The sequence below is a fragment of the Phacochoerus africanus genome, chromosome 14, assembly GCF_016906955.1.
Source record: "Phacochoerus africanus isolate WHEZ1 chromosome 14, ROS_Pafr_v1, whole genome shotgun sequence".
Classification (NCBI taxonomy): domain Eukaryota; kingdom Metazoa; phylum Chordata; class Mammalia; order Artiodactyla; family Suidae; genus Phacochoerus; species Phacochoerus africanus.
In genome coordinates, this window is record NC_062557.1 from 47,305,034 (window position 1) to 47,310,925 (window position 5,892).

The window sequence follows — 5,892 nt, forward strand, 5'->3', positions numbered from 1 at the left end:
CGTACTCCCTGCCTCCGGGAGGATGCCGGGAAGGGGACTGCCGCCCGCCATTGGGAGAAGGGCAAGGGGCGGCTCGCGCGCTCACTGCGCATGCGGACTCTTGGGCGTCGCCGCCTGGTGGGGACAGGGAGTGCAGAGAGTGGAGAGGCGGAGTCTAGGGCCGAGGGGCGGGGCCTCAACTAGCAGTCCGCAGAAGTTTGTCTGTGTGCTGTTGGCCACGCGGTTCTGGCTAGTCCAGGCTTCAATTTCCTGGAAGGCCCGGTGCTTCTGGGCAGCAACTAAGAGACAGAATTGGAGTAGAAAAGGTGATGTGGCCTCAGGGCCTGAGTTCCCTGAGACGAATATTTTCTGAATATTTTCAGATCTGTTAAGCTCTTGTTTTCACTGATTCATTCAGCAAACAGTTGACACCACATTTGCCTTTCGGTCGCAGAGGTCATCTAGGCTGGGCCCTTCCCTCGGGGAATTCTCAGACCCCGTAGGAGGAACCAGGAAACAGGCCATGACGAAGGGATGCCAAGCCATTTGATGGGGGTAAGGACAAGGGGCTCTAGGAACATAGAGCAGGGCCCCCTAATCCATGCTTTAGAGGAACCCAAGAGTACTTCCCAGTGGCTTGAGCTGAATATTGAATGGCAGTTGGGGAAAAGCATTCAAGACAAAGGGACCAGAGTGTGCCAAGTCAAGGAGACATATGGAGTCCTCTCTGTTGAGGCTTTCAAGTCATCTGCCCAGATTCTCTAAGTCTGGCCATGGATATCCTCTACTCTCTCTGCCGTCACGATCACTGCTATCTCTATATTCCATATCTATATCTGTATTCCTATGACAGCCTGTCCCTGGTATTCTATAGTCTTGCTGCCCCTAATTGCATAGCACACATCTGCCAAGTTGTATTTTTCTCAATTATAGCTCTGAGTGTGCTGCTACCCTGTGTAAAACTTTTAACAGTCTCCAGGTGTTAGAACTCCCAGGTTATCTCTCTTATGGTTCTACCTGTTGTATTACCCATTGTATTGTAATCTTTCGATTTACAAGTCCGTGTTCCATGCTAGATCTCCTCAAAGGCTAGGCAGCAAGTGTAGGAGGCACTCCATAATTGCCTCATAAGAATAACTAACACTTATTTAGGGAATTTTACCTGCCAGGCATAGTGCTAACTGCCCTTAGGTAGGTCTCTCATTTAATCCTCTCAACCTTCTGGATTGGTATTTTACAACTATTCCCATTTTACAGATGAAGCTCAGAAGTTAGGTAACTTGTCCTGAGACACACGGCTGCTGAGTTGGGAACTGAGATTCAAATCCTGGAATGAGGCGATCCCTTCGTGGCACAGCGGAAAGGAATCTGACTAGGAACCATGAGGTTGCGGGTTCGCTCCCTGGCCCCGCTCAGTGGGTTTAGGATCCCGGCATTGCCATGAGCTGTGGTGTAGGTCGGAAGACATGGCTCGGATCTGGCATTGCCGTGGCTGTGGCGTAGACCGGCAGCTATAGCTCCGATTCAACTTCTAGCCTGGGAACCTCCACATGCCACAAATGTGGCCCTAAAAAGCGAAAAAAAAAAAGGAAAAAAGAAAAAGAAAAAACAAATCCTAGAAAGAAAAGAGCTCTCTGGTCACACTGCTATATCCTCAGACTTCTGGGATAGCAATGGCAGGAGATGAGGGGTAGGGGAAATATGGCAGAAATAGACTTCCCCCCCTTTTCTAAATATTCATTTAGAAAGTCATTTTAAAAAAAAATCAGTCAGCCCTGGGTTTTATGGCCTTACATGAATAACGCACCTCTTCCGGACCCACTTCACACACCCCTGGGCCTGCTCTGGGAAGGGGTGGGGAGCCAAGGGCACCTTCCTTGCTGCGGGTGACTCATCGTGACCCTGCCTTAGTCACAGCATGCCACCACAAGCTAGTAGGAGAAGCCAGCCCAGGGTCCTTTGGGAAAGAGAAGTGGCTCTTCTTCATGTCCCCACAGTGACTGAGCTTGGAGGCAGGACCTTACCAGAGATCGCCTGGCGGCGGGGGGGGGGGTGTCTGACGCCTTGCCTCTGAGGGTCCCCTCTCTAGGGCACAGGGACAGGACTGAAGGAAAGACCTTAAGGGAGGAGGAAAGAAAGAGAGAAGAAAGAAACAAAGAAAACAAATCATAACTGAGCTGGAAAATAAGCAAGGGGATTGGTAAGGAGGGGATGCCCAGCACCAAACAGCCCCTCAAGGGTGTTCTTCCTTGGAGCACAGAGAACCTGCAAGTTCAGAGGCCAACCAGGTGGGAACGGAGTGGCTTTGGGATGAAAAGACAAGGCCCCTGCCCCTCCCTCCTTTCTTTCCTCCTCCTCCACCTCCCCTCTTCTACAGAAGGATTTACAGCCAAAATGGTGGCTTTTGCCCCTGAGAAGCCTGAGATATGCCCTACAAAGAATGTGGAGAATGTGACTTTCTTGTTTAGGAAGATTCTCCTGGAGGTGCCTGAAGGAGAAACAGAGATGAAAGGGGAAAAGAAACGGAAGGCTGACCTGTTCAAGAGAAAAGCACATCGGAGATACCGAGGTCCCGGTGGGGCTCAGTGGAAACAATCTGACTGGCATCCATGAGGATGCAGTTTCTATCCCTGGCCTCGCTCAGTGGGTTAAAGATCCAGCATTGCCATGAGCTGTGGTGTGGGTCGCAGATGCGGCTCAGAGCCAACATTGCTGTGGCTGTTGTATGGACCAGCGGCTACAGCTCTGATTGATTTGACCCCTAGACTGGAAACCTCCATATGCTGCCTAAAAAAAAAAAAAGAGAAACACATCAAAGTTCCTTCCCTCTAACCAGATAAAGGGGCATTCTTTATTTTGGCAGAAGACCAGGAAACAAGGGTTCAAGGACCTATTTGCCTGACCGCTCTGTGTCTCCTAAAGTGTCTAGAGCTGCCTTGTACAGTTGTGCACTGCACAACTCCAGGGTCCTAGGTAAATGCAACCCTCTGGAGTTGGGCTACTCACACTCACTTTTTCCTTAAAAAAACAGAATCGAGGAGTTCCCGTCGTGGCACAGTGGTTAACGAATCCGACTAAGAACCATGAGGTTGCGGGTTCGGTCCCTGCCCTTGCTCAGTGGGTTAATGATCCGGCGTTGCTGTGAGCTGTGGTGTAGGTTGCAGACGCGGCTCGGATCCCGCGTTGCTGTGGCTCTGGCGTAGGCCGGTGGCTATGGCTCCGATTCAACCCTTAGCCTGGGAAACCTCCACATGCCGCAGGGGCGACCCAAGAAATAGCAAAAAAAAAAGACAAAAAAAAAAACCCAGAATCGAAACGGGAGTTCCCTGGTGGTGCCATGGGTTAAGGATTTGGCATTGTCACTGCTGTGGCTCTGATTACAGCTGTGGTACAGGTTCAATCCCTGGCCTAGGAACTAGCACATGCCACAGACCAAAAAAATAAAAGGAAAAGAAATAAGAAACAAAAACAGGAGTTCCCATCATGGCGCAGTGGTTAACGAATCCAACTAGGAACCATGACGTTGCGGATTCCACCCCTGGCCTCACTCAGTGGGTTAAAGATCCACCGTTGCCGTGAACTGTGGTGTACCTCGAAGACACAGCTCGGATCTGGCGTTGCTGTGGCTGTGGTGTAGGCCAGCGGCTATAGCTCCGATTAGACCCCAAGCCTGGGAACCTCCATAGGCCGCAGGTGCGGCCCTCAAAAGACAAAAGACAAACAAACAAACGAACAAACAAAAACAAAAAAAGAACAGAAAGATTTTTGTATGAGGATGACCAAAATTGCTGTTTAGAGAGAAAACAGACAGTTAACATCCAAAGTGTGTGAGAGAGAAAGAGAAAGAAAAGAGATGGTGGGGGTATAGGTGCTATTTATATTAGTGGGAAAATACATTTCTGCCAGTATAGAGACAAGGAGACAGGAGACAGAAATTTCCAAGTGTCTGCTGGAGTTTCTGGATTATGAAGAAGAAAGATGCCCCAGCCCTCAGTGCGTGGCCCTCAGTTTTGCAGAGACAAGAACTTTTTTTTTTTTTTTTTTTGCTTTTTAGAGCCGAACCCGCAGCACATGTGTTCCCAGGCTAGGGGGCTGAACTGGAGCTGCACCTGCCCACCTACGCCACAACCACAGCAACGCAGTGTCAGAACCAAGCTGAGTCTGCAACCTACACCACAGCTCTCAGCAACATCAGATCCTCAACCCATTGAGCGAGGCCATGAATCAAATCGACATCCTCAAGGATACTGGTCGGGTCTGTTACCCCTGAGCCACAATGGGAACTCCAGATTTGGGTCTTCTTGTTTCTGCTATATCCCAAGTGCCTGGCAGAGAGCCAGTGGATATTGGTTGAATGAATGACTGAATGAATGGAATCCAGGCACCTGTCCAGAGCCAAAAGGAGCTTCCTGCAATTGACAGATACCTCCTGGGGGGCATTGCACTCCCGCATGATGTGAGCTGGGGGTGCAAACCATTCTTGGTTCCCTCTCAAAAGGTCCTCGGCTGCATCTGGTCTCTGTCTTCTACAGCACTCCCGCGTGCGCTCCAACTTGCTAGAGAAAGGCGTGTTGTTACAGCTGTAAACCTGGTAATTGCACCTATCTCAATGCTTATCTTATCTGTCAGCCTCTTGGTGTCAGCTTCTTGGAGCCGCGGTTACTGCTGACAGAGTGGACAAATTATTGTGGTGCTTTCATTTTTCAGTAACTTACCTTGCCCGGGAGGGATCCAGATCTGGGTGTGGTCACAGGACTGTGTCGAACCCGAGACATTCACGTGGCATCTCATTTTCTTTGCGAAATGTTGTCCAAGGTGATGAACCAACTCCTCAGCCGTAGCCTGACTCCATTCGACACCCTTCCTTGCCTGTAAGCCCTGCACGTGCCATTCCTTCTGCCCACAGTGCCCCTCCCCCTGGGGAAATCTCAGCCTCCAGATGGGCTCTGTGATTGCAACTTCCAACACTCCCTTCCTTCTAAAGGCAGCCACTCGGATCACCTGAGAAATCACAGGGCCCCAGGCTTTGTCCTTGCGGGCAGGGGTGGTTCCAGCTTCTGTGCAGGGGAAGCAGACACGTGACCCGGGCCCCCGGCAGGCACGTATCTGAATAGGCTCCGCCCCCCGCACTGCGTCTGGGTCAGAGAAGAGCACCTGTTTCAAGCCGGCCCACTGAGAACCAGCTCTGAGACTTTTGACTTTTACTGGCCAAGAGGCACTTTCTCTTTCTCCTTCCGATGCTGAATTATAGAATGTAAGTAAGCCTGGAGCTGCTGGTGGCTGCGGCCACCGCATTACTAGGGGAGAACCTGCCTGAGACTGAAGCCACCTCCCAGGGAGGCTGGAGCCAGGAGATGGTTCCAGACGCATTGCTGACAGTGCTGTCTGAGTGCCTGAAACAGCCCTATCCTGGAACTGTTAGGTAGCTAATGCTGATAAATGTCCTCTTCTGCTCAAAGCAGTCTGGGCTGGCTCGGTCACTCACAACAAAGCTGAAAGATTATCCTTAGAGACCCCCTCAAATGTCACCTTCTCTGTGAAGCATTTGCAACTCCTCAACCCCAGCTGAGTCAGTTTCCTGTCAGTGGGCCCTTGGTGCCTGTACTTGCCGCACTGGGCTGTGTTTCCATCCACCAGCCCTGTTCGCGGGGCCACAGACCACAGGGCAGGGACTGTGTGATGCCCCTTCCCCAGCCCGCCCACCGGACCGGGCCAAGTGGCCCTTCCATAGGCAGCAATGAAAGAGCGAGGCCATTACAGGAGCTACTGGCCACTCCTGCTCTCCCCCTGTGGTGGGGAGAGAGGGCAGCCCTGTCCCCTTCCTTCTGGGCACAGGAGAAAACTATACTGGAAGACCCCTGGTTGCCTTCTAGGGGTCCTCTCTCCCTTTGCTAATTCACAAGGAGACCAGTG